The sequence below is a fragment of the Mustela nigripes genome, chromosome 2 (genome assembly GCF_022355385.1).
Source record: "Mustela nigripes isolate SB6536 chromosome 2, MUSNIG.SB6536, whole genome shotgun sequence".
Classification (NCBI taxonomy): Eukaryota; Metazoa; Chordata; class Mammalia; order Carnivora; family Mustelidae; genus Mustela; species Mustela nigripes.
Window position 1 is genome coordinate 99,301,753 of NC_081558.1, and position 11,268 is coordinate 99,313,020.

General features: G+C 47.5%; 1 protein-coding gene across 1 annotated transcript in view; it reads right to left on the reverse strand.

Moving 5' to 3' along the window:
• The window catches only part of MYLK (myosin light chain kinase), a 265,356-nt gene extending 256,031 nt beyond the window's left edge, over nucleotides 1–9,325 (reverse strand). Inside the window, exon 1 of the mRNA XM_059391085.1 lies at nucleotides 9,052–9,325. The gene's annotated coding sequence lies outside the window, so the exon portion shown is untranslated. The remainder of the gene's footprint in view (nucleotides 1–9,051) is intronic.
• Nucleotides 9,326–11,268: the final 1,943 nt, after the last annotated feature.

An 11,268-nucleotide genomic window follows, 5' to 3' on the forward strand; every position in this document is an offset into this window, starting at 1 on the left:
GGTATTCACCCCAGGTTAAAGAAAATCTATGTTCACGTAAAAACATGTATGCTAATATGAGTGAATGATTCATTATCACCCCAAACTGGAAACAACCCAAATGTCCTTCACTTGTGAATAAATACCTGGTGATACTTCCACACAATGAAATAAAACTCAGCAAAAAGGGGCCAACCTACTGAGCACCCAACAAAATGGATGAATCTCAAACACGGGGTGCTAAGTAGAAGAAGGCAGACTAAAAAGGCTGTAGACCATAGGAATCCAATTATATGGCATTCCAGAAAAGACAGAACCAAAGGGACAGAAACTAGGTCAGTGGCCCCTCTTCCAGGAGGGTAAGGACTAACTACAAAAGCACAGGAAGCAATCTTCTGGGAAACCAACCCTGCATCTCCATTGTGATGGTGCTTATGAGACTATATATGCTGTCAGAACTCAGAACAGTACCCTAAAATGGGTGGATTTTATCGCATGTAAATTATACCACAAGTTTTTAAAAATGAGAAAGAAAGGGGCGCCTGGATGGCTCAGTCAGTTAAGCATCTGCCTTCAGCTCAGGTCATGATCCCAGGGTCCTGGGATCCAGTACCACATTGGGCTCCCTGCTCAGCAGGGAGTCTGCTTCTCCCTCTCCCTCGGAGCTCTCTCTCTCTCTCAGAGCTCTCTCTCTCTTTCAAATAAATAAAATCTTGAGGAAAAAAATGTCTCTAAAAAGATTCCATCATGAGGCAGCACTGAAAAGTTACTGTGTATCTAAAACAACACCTGTCTCTTGTCAAGCAAGGGAATCAAACAGCAGCAAGAACTGCCCAATTTACCAGAATACAGACTTTTTCAAAGCTAAGAAAATTTGGTATCGCTGACTCATGTGCCACCTATGATCAGTTGGGTACTGAACAATAATTTTTTCAAAGCTCCCAGTTGACTTTCAGAAGATATCTGACTTTTAGCAACATGATTTACTTCTAGAAAAACCTGAACTGTAAGTCTGACCTAAAGGAAATGTAGATAAAGCTCTGGTATAATTTAACTTTCCTGAGAATTATTCTGTTAACCCTCAAAAGGCTAAAGATGTCAAAATCATGGTCACATACAAAACTGGCTAAGGACAGCAAAGACAATAGTTACGGGTCTCACTTATGACCATAAATGCAATAAACCTAATAAAATATTAGAAAATCATGGGGCGCCTGGGTGGCTCAGTGGGTTAAAGCCTCTGCCTTCGGCTCAGGTCATGATCTCAGAGTCCTGGGATCGAGTCCCGCATCCTGCTCTCTGCTCAGCAGGGAGCCTGCTTCCCCCTCTCTCTCTGCCTGCCTCTCTGCCTACTTGTGATCTCGCTCTGTCAAATAAATAAATAAAATCTTAAAAAAAAAGAAAGAAAGAAAATCAAAGCCAACAGGGTATTTAAAAAAAAAAAAAAACTATACATATACATCATGACCAAACATTTACCCAAGAACTTACCCCAGGAATGCAAGAAGGAGTTAACATTGGGGGTGCCTGGGTGGTTCAGTGGGTTAAGGCTTCCGCCTTTAGCTCAGGTCCTCATCCCAGGGTCCTGGGATGGAGTCCCGCATCGGGCTCTCTGCTCAGCGGGGAACCTGGTTCCCCTTCTCTCTCTCTGCCTGCCTCTCAGCCTACTTGTGATCTCTGTCTGTCAAATAAATAAATAAAATCTTAAAAAAAAATGAGTGAACATTGAAAACTCATGAACACAGATTATGAAAAACAGCCTTTCACCTTGAAATCACATGTTAACTTTAATAGACAAACACAATTCAGATGGGTCTCTGTATTTTGATTGTGATAATGATGAGGGAAATGGCATACAATTTTATGGATAAAGGCATGCTGTCATTTAGAAAATGTTCTAAAATTGTGTATATTAAAAGAAGTGCTTTATTGCTGAGAAACTACAGTGATACGAATCTTATAGCCCAAGGTGACTTGGAATCAAGAAAATAGCAGTGTTATCTCCTTTCACCACACAACAATTACCTTTTCCTCATTAGCTAGCCTGAGTTGGTTTCGTTAATTTTAACAATCCTTCGTAACATACAAATCACAGAAATAATTGCATAATGAAAAAGCCACCAAAATTGATTCCCAAATCTGGTTGACCCAAGAAACACCTGGGGAGCTCTGGCAAAACAGAGATTCCCTGACCCCACCCAGGTAATCTGGGCTGGCAACTGTGCAGGCATGCATTATTTTGCAAACAAGGCTCCGAAAGGGACTTTGTTATCAGCTAGTTCTGGAACGGCAGACTGAGAAAATAGAGGCATGAGACACATCCTTCCTTTGAAGTTTTTTCAGTGTAGTTGTAGATCTAAAATTTTGCCATAAAAAAAATGAAACAAAAGATAAAAACATTCCATAATAATAAATGATTTGTCACCACCGAAAGAGTTTTGCAGGGATTAATGGCTACAGAAGTCTGAACAAGGATAAGAATTTGAAGCTGAAGAGGTTAGAGACAGACTCCGAGTTGGGGCAGTGCCTGACAGGTATTGGGAACTTAATGAATTCCCTGAACAAATATTTAAGGATAGAAGGGCTTGTTAGTGAAAGAGGCAAGTGAAGAATATTCCAAAAGAGGATATACTCGTAGTCAAATATAGAGAAGAAAGTGTGTACTTTGGGTTCAAGGACAATAAGTGAACCAATCTCTCTGGTTTGGAGGTCAGATTATGGAGGCTCTTGAGCTTCAGGTTAAGATTGGCCTGTGAGAAGCAGGGAGCCACTGAAGGTTTCTGAAGGTGATGTGAGGCAGTCAACCTGGGCTTTAAGATTAATAAAGCTGGGGTGGCTGGGTGGCTCAATTGGTTAAACCTCTGGTCATGATCCTGGGGTCCTGGGATCCAGCTCCCCAGCTCGTTCTTGTGCGCTCTCTCTCTCTCAAATAAATAAATAAAATCTTTAAAAGAAAAAATGATTAACAAAGCTGTGTCACAGAGAGGCTCTGGTTAATACTCCAAGGTCTGGTTAGAAAAAATAGCAATACCAAAATAGTAAAACCAAGGGATTCTCTGTAGGGGATAACCAGAGGGTCCCCAGGAGGAGGGGCTGAGGGGCTGTGGTCATCTAAGACCAGCAGGAGCCCTAGATGGTTGTCCAATCACAAGCAAAGGCCTAAGAACTCCCTAAAACAGTATTGGTTGAAAGGCCATGGGGTAAAGTCAATAGCAAGTGTATTCACTGCATCGTGCCCACAAGAGGCCCCACTGTGAAGACAAGTTTTTGGGAGCAGACCCAGGCAAGTCACAGGGTAAGGGCTGTGTTCCACCACCTCCCCCCCCCCCCCCCCCCCCCGCACTCTGAAACAACCTGCTGCCTCTTCATTTACACATTCATTTCCACAAGCTCAGCAACCAAGTGGCTAAGCAAAGGGTCAGTCCACTGACACTAATATGAAAGCATGGAATGGGAACTTAACGTGGAAAAAGGGGAAGGGTAGGAAGAGGTCCACCATGGGCACGTTCTAGGGCTAGGCTTAGCACTCAGCTAGAAAAATGCATAAAGTTCAGGAGAAAAATTAGAATGGTTATAACCCCTGCAAAGATGGTGGATGAGTAGAAAGTGCCTTCTTACAGAGCGGCAGATGGGAAATCCCTTAGAATCTTTTGTGGAGCATTTCAGTTCACCCCACTAGCAAGACCTAGACTAAAGAAGGCAGCCTTCCAGACTCTGAAGAACCAGGTGCAGATGATGGAACCAAACTGAGTCTGACCTCTGGCCTAGGTCAGGCCCTTGCATCCCATCACCCCCTCCCATCAGGGTGGGGTGATTGAAACTCTGGCTGCTTCCAGTTCTGCCACCCAATGGCTTGGCCTCTGAGACCAGGGTTCCCCCCTCAGTGGGATGCAGGTGTCAGCTGGACTGGTCTCCTCCAGCCCTAAAGCCTGCCATTCCAGAACTGGGAAATAAGCTACCATAAATGAAGCACCAGAAAAGGACATAAAGCTCTGGGAACCCAAAAGTCTTCCATGGGTCTGGGCTTTCATGTTGGCTGTAGATTTGCTTCTCATTATTTTTGATCCAGTATAAAATTAAAACAAAACTTTTTCAAGAATATTCTGGGCAGCAGAGGGAAAAACAAGCCTGGAATGAAAACCATCCCCCCAATAAATCTCAAAACAAGCAGGCCTGCATGCTTGAGAGCTCACCACAGGGTCAAAGGTATCGTTCCAGGTTCCAACAGAAGAGGAGCTGGAGCTTTTGGACACTCGAGCCAAGTGTTCCCACCCTCCTCTCTGCCGCTCCGTACCCAGTCTCCCTTCAGGGTCCTGCTCACGCCCACCCTCCTTCCCCCTCATCTTTGAGGCCTTCCCTGACCACCCTGGCCCTGAAAGTCCGGCAGCCCTTAAACTCCCCTCAGTATGTACCTGGAACTTGTCTCTGTTTTCTTCTTCATAAATGTTAGCTTTCCCCCTACGTGGACCCAAAGTCTCTTGGACATACCACCTTTGTTTCATAAACCTCCACAGGGCCAGAGGGAGGACAGGTCTGTAATTAATGTTTGTTGGCTGAGGTCCAGGTCATTCCAGAGACAAAGAGAACACTACTCAGTATGTATGGTAATAGTTATTTCTTCTTCTGTGCCTCTTACGTTCATATATTCATTTAATTTTCATAATCACCCCCGTCATCAGATAAGGAAACCAAAGTCACTCACAGAGGTTAAGTACCATGCCCAAGAACCAGAGCTAGTGAGTGAATAGCTCTGAACCCAAGTTTGACACCAAAGATCACACAATACCCTCATGCTGCTTCCTCCTGCCAGAAATCTGAAGGAGAGCTACTCTGAATAGAAATCTCAGTCCCCAGTGGCGCCTGGGTGGCTCAGTGGGTTTAAGCCTCTGCCTTCCACTCAGGTCATGATCCCAGGGTCCCGGGATTAAGCCCCACATTGAGCCCTGCCTGGGGCTTTCTGCTTGGTGGGGAGTCTGCTCCCACCCCACCCCCCACCGCCTGCCTCTCTGCCTACCTGTGATCTCTGGCTGTCAAATAAATAAATCTTTAAAAAAGAAAAGAAAAGAAAAGAAATCTCAGTCTCCGAAAACAAATGGCAAAAATTACAAAAAGCATGCTCAACTATGAAAACCCATAACTGCAGATGATTGGTTCCCCAAACATTATGAGCAATAGCTCAGAAGATCCTAGATTAACAAATTAGCATCAGATCTGTTGCCCCAGAGTAGAGGCAGGGGTAAAGAGGCAGATCTAAAAAGAAAGGGAAATCTCTCCTCATTCCTTTTGTCTCCAGAGGGCTCTCTAAGGACCCAAGAGAAGATGAGAGGGGAGGAAGGGGACGGAAGTACCAACACTGGGGGGATGGGGACAATGGTGTGAAAAACCGAGAAGCTGGATCTATACAAAAATCCCCACAGCTCCAGGGCGCCTGGGTGGCTCAGTGGGTTAAGGCCTCTGCCTTCGGCTCAGGTCATGGTCCCAGGGTCCTGGGATCGAGCCCCGGATCAGGCTCTCTCAGTGGGGAGCCTGCTTCTGCTTCCTCTTTTCTCTCTCTCTCTCTCTCTCTGCCTACCTGTGATCTCTGTCAAACAAACAAACAAACAAAAAATCTTAAAAAAAAAAATCCCCACAGCTCCCTAGTGGGGTACCCACTAAGCCTTCACCCAGGGGGACAGTGAGAAGGAGGACAATGAAAATACGGTGGTGTAAGCATCTGGAAATATGGTGGTGTAAGCATCTGGAAATCCAGCCTTATCCCCATGAGCTGCAAAGAGGGAGCAGGCTCACTGGCCCTCTTGCTGCCCCAGCCCCACTGGGCTGGCTGGCACTGTCCATTTCACACGAGCCATAACCTTGGCACACCAGGTACATACACAGCAGGAAGGACGCACCTGCTGGTGCATAGTGACAAATGCCAAGGTCTGCCCACCTTGGACTAGGAGAATTGCATTTGCTCAATACTCTGGCTTAAAATGAATAGAAAAATAGGAAGTCAAAGCTCAATTAAAAAAAAAAAAATAGGAAGCCAAAGCTCATTTGCAGAACGGCACAAGTGGGAGAGGTGAGTGGCTGGCCCAGCAGACCCCAGCCCAGCACAGTCACCTTCTTGTGCCTGTGGGGCACAGAATGGGGAGTGAAGGGAAAGGGGCAGAAGTCACATGGCAGGTAAACCATTCAGTGACATGTGCAATGTCCTCATTCTGGATTAGTGCTATTAGTGCTGGATGGTTCCTTGATTCCAAGCCCACGTGAAACCCAAGTGCCCTCTTGTACATTTCTCATGCCAATGGTCCTCTCTAAGGTTCTCTGGGTGCACCCTCTGCCAGTCAGAGGAAAATAACACGGCAGTCAGTAGGCAAAGACAATGTCTTCCAGGGGTCAGGGAGAAGTTACTTTCTAAGGCTTGCTCTCTAAACTGTACTACATTTACAGAAAGGGTAGGCAGGAAACTTCTGGAATGAACAACTTTCCAACCTCCATGTGTTGGTTTGACCTGGGGTAAGGGCAGCTAGGCTTCCAAGTGGGCTTGGTGTATATTTCCAGAATACCAAGAAGTGTTGTTTCCAGAAAGATACTAAATAAAACTCCACATGTTCATGGGTACTCTGGACCCCTACCTGCATTCTGAGCCTCTTAAAAGGCAAAGAGCCAAAAAAAACAACTAGTTTTACTACAGACTCATATTTTGGGGAGAAACAGCAAGAGGTTGTTCTTATAGACCCTGAGTACACCAAGACTCCAGAGTGTTCACTTTCTAGTCCTCTGAAGCTGGTAAAGATCCCTGGGGAAGGATCTAGACTCCTCCCTTATCTCCGGCACTGCAAGAGCCCTTCTCTTCTCAGCAATGCCATCAGCCTCATTTTCTGACAAGTCTTCCCAGCAGACTCCCGTACAACTGCCAGTGTGGAGTCCCTGCCTTGCAGTGAATGGACCTGTGTGTCTGCTAAGCTCCAGGCAGGAGGTGCACCCACCTGACCCTGACCTTACCACTTAGACCAGGAACTTTCCAAGGGTCTAGCCTGCTTGGCACATACTCCCTGAGATCTGGCCCCTGGAAAAATTATCTCTTGCTGCGGGCGTCTGCAAATCTCACACAAAGAAAAACTACCACAAGGCCCCAGCCAGCCCCCTCCTCAGCTAGCTGGGTTTTCTTGTTTGTTTGTTTTTTTTAAAGATTTTTATTTATTTATTTGACAGACAGAGATCACAAGTACGCAGAGAGGCAGAGAGAGAGAGGAGGAAGCAGGCTCCCTGCAGAGCAGAGAGGCTGATGCAGGGCTGGATCCCAGAACCCTGAGATCATGACCTGAGCGGAAGGCAGAGGCTTTAACCCACTGAGCCACCCAGGCGCGCCTCAATTAGCCATTTTTGCGCGTGCGCACACACATACACCCCCCCCAAACCAAACAGACCCACCAAAAAAAAAAAAAAAAATGAGAAAGGATGGACCAGCACAAACCCTCCACCACCATGGAGTGGCTCTCCAGGCTCATGCCTCATGGTGTGTGAGGACCAGCATTGTTTTGTATTATCAGTAAATAAAGGAAAAGACATGCACACCCTAGTGAAAAGGTTCTTGGCCAAGTCCCCCCGAGTCTTCACTACCCAATCCAGCATCCAGTGTCCAGTCACTCCCCACCTAGAACCAACTCCCCAGGCCCCCAGCTGCTCGGCTTCAAGGCCCTTGACCCACTGAGGGTGGGAGACAAAGAGGGAACCTCACTCTGGAGACCAGGAAGGGAACATTCCGTGCTGGTCTAGGGCACTGTAGCATCACCCACCATAGTCCCTGCAGTGTGAGGAAGAGACAAAGACAGGCTGGCAGAAGAGAGAAGGGAAGAAAGTCAAGCATGTAAGGGAAAAGAAAAGAGAGGTAAAGAAAAGGATAAAAACAAAATATTTTATTTTACTAGAACTCAAAATGCCCTTTAGGAACCCAATAAGTTTACCAGAAGCACCTACAGTTCCCTCAGACTCTCGCATTATGGATACCTGATGCTTTGAAGTGTCAGGGGTTCCCCAGAGGGTCCTTTCAAGCCCCCCATTTGGAGACAATTTATTGATGAGTTATTTACTTTGACATAAAGGATTCCACTAAATCAGGAAAGAACATATAGCCCCACTTAGAAGTTAGATTAAGCTCTAGGGCAGGCACCTAAAGGCTGGTGGAGGGGACATAGCCCTCGCCCCATCCCACCCCACCTCACCCCAGCTCCAGGAATTCCAAGTGGTTACTTTTACCCTCTTTAGGCTCCAAAGACCTGGGTCTTTTTCCTTCAGGTTATGAAATATAGGGTGCTTCCCCTAACCAAAAATGTCCTGGAAAACCTCTCCCCATCAGTCCACCTTCCCCTATGCAGTACCACCGCTAAACATTCAGTCCTTTGGCGTCTCTAAGAGTGTTAGCAGCCACAAGTTCCAAGGAAGGGTTCTGCCTCATCCCCTGACAGCTAACTCGTTATCCCAAAATTCTCTAACCACAATAATCTGTGAACAAGGGTCCCTCAGCCACCGAACCCCAGTAGAAGCTAAGGAGGCAGAGGGAGGGGCGGGGCTTAAGTAAGGGGCTGTAAGTGAGAGCAAGACTGCAAAGCCCGACGCCCTGGTTTTGCCTGGGACCCCATGGCCGCCTCCACTGCCTTACCCTCCCAGACTCACTTTGGGCTGGTAGAACCTTCACGTGGCACCCTGAATCCTCCTGCAAAGAGATAGGGAACTGGGAGATGAGCCCACCTTTCTTCCGTGAGGCCTTCCGCGATAAGCACCCCTCAAATCGAACGCACCCCCTTTCAAATAACGCCTATCGAAACAACTGCATCACCATTTCCCAGCAACTCACCTCCCCAAAAGAAAACTCCTGACTGTCTGGAGTCGCTGGGGTCTTTCCCTTACGCCCCACGCCAACCCTCCCCCAACCCCGAAAAAATCCTTCTTGCCGCACGTAGGAGCCCCTCTCCAACTGGGGAGCCCGGGGCAGGCTTCCGAGCAAGGGTCCCTACCCTCGACCCCCACCCTCGGAGAGTGACTCCCAGGGGCCGCGCCGGGACAAAAGCGCGGGGCGGGCTCACTCACCCGCGCGGCGAAGGCGGCCGGGTAGCCAAGGCACCGCGGTCGGCCGGGGCGCCCCTGCCGCAGGCGCGCAGCGCGGGCCCCAGGCTCGCTCCGCCACGGGCTGCAGAGCGGGCGGTGCGGGGAGCCGGTGAGGCACGTCCCGGGCGGGCCGGAGGGGACAGGGGTGAGCGGCCGGCGACACAGCGAGTGCGACAGCGAGGAGCAAAAGCGCAAGCGTGCCGACACTAAGAGCGCGGCACTTGGGGTCGGACTCGGACCGCCGGCAGCGGCTCACACGCGCTGATTTGCATGTCTTTTGCATAGCGCTCCGGGAATGGACCTGAGGTCTTTCCCGCCACGCCCACCGTCGCTGCTCCTCGGAGCCGGGAGTCCAGTACGCTCAGCCAACCCAGCTCCAGACAGCGCGCCGCCCCAGCTCTCTGGGCTGAGGTCAACGCGCTGTCTCGATTTGTTTTGTATTTTCGCCTGTAAAATCACTCGATACAGGACAAAAAAGGACTACTCACTGGAAAAACGCAGCGTAGACTTCAAAATTAATTCCCTTTCTCTCTGATGTTGCGATCAAGAACAATGAATAGAGTAGATCCCTCAAAAGGGTACAGTTTTGGTTTTTGGATAAAGTATCGTGAAAAACTTAACTCGCTCACTTTTAAAATTGAACAAGTTATGTGCAGTTTTGTTCAATAGTTGAAGAAATACAAAACTGTAGGGGCGCCCAGGTGGCTCAGGTGGTTAAGTGTCTGCCTTGGGCTCCTTTCATGATCCCAGGGTCCTGGGATTGGGCCCAGCATGGGTCTCCCTGCTCAGTGAGGAGCCTACTTCTCCCTCTCCCTCTGCGGCTCCCCCTGCTTGTGCTTGGTCTCTCTCTCTGTGTGTCAAATAAATAAATAAAATAAATAAAGAGAGAAAGAAAAAGAGAAAAGAATAAGGAAAGAAAAGAAAAAGGAAAGGAATAAAGAAAAGAAAGAGAAGGAAGGAAGGAAGGAAAGAAAAAAAATAAAAAGTTGCATTGGCTAGGATAAACGAGTTCTTAAAAATGCAGATTTTGGAGCTGTGAACCCTACACTTTCTAGCTGCCCACCACTTTGAGCAAGTGATCTGTTACATGGTTTTCTTACTTCTAAAATGGGGTTAATGTAAGTGCCTCACAGGAATGTGAGACTTCAATACAGATACAGCAGGTAAAGCTCTTAGTAAAGTACCTAACTACAGTTACTGTTAACTTCTTTTTAAAGATTTTATTCATTTATTTATTTGAGAGAAAGCGAAAAAGAACACGTGCACAAGCAGAGGGAGGGGCAGAGGGAGAGGGAAAGAGAGAAAAACTCAAGCCGACTCCACACTCAGCAAGAAGCCGAAGTTGGGGCTTTACTCCAAGACCCTGAGATCATGAACTGAAATCAAGAGCTGAAGCCTGGGGTGCCTGGGTGACTCAGTGGGTTAAGCCTCTGCCTTCTGCTCAGGTAATGATCCCAGGGTCCTGGAATAGAGCCCGGCATCAGGCTCAACAGGGAGCCTGCTTCCTCCACTCTCTCTGCCTGCCTCTCTGCCTACATGGGATCTCTGTCAAATAAATAAATAAAATCATTAAAAAAAAAAGAGCTGAAGCCTAAGCATCTGAGCCACCCAGGTGCCCCCAGTTACTATAAATGCTTAAACATGCAAGTATGATCCGTGTCTCCTAAACCGGGAGTCAATCAGATCAAAGAGAGGCAAGAGGGAGAGAGAAGGGGGAAGAAGCTAAAGAAGGCAAAGAGAAAGTGCCCCTAAGGTTAGAGATAGTCTGGAAAGTTCAGACCGGGATTTCCCACCCAACTCCACTGTCAGGCTTAACTATCCCCAGCTCTGAGAAGGCAGTTCTGCATCTTCTTTCTCCCCAGAAGATCCAACTTTGAATGCATTCTTTGAAACATCCTCTTGGGAATGCTCTGGAGAAACATAAAAAGTTCAACTAGCCACTTCTTAAAAAAAAAAAAAAGAAAGAAAGAAAGAAAAGAAAAGAAAAAAAGAAAGAAAATAATTGAAGTGTAAAGGAAGCAAAGTCTGTGTTGTGGTGGGAAAAGCCCCAGATGGGCAGACCTGGGTGTTAGACTTGCTTCTGGTACTAGCTTTGTGGAGCTTGCAAGAGACCCTTACTGTTTCTGGGCCTCCGTTTTTATATCTGTGAAATGAGGAGGTTCCATGGGACCTTTTTTTTCCCCACCCTGGGCATCTTCT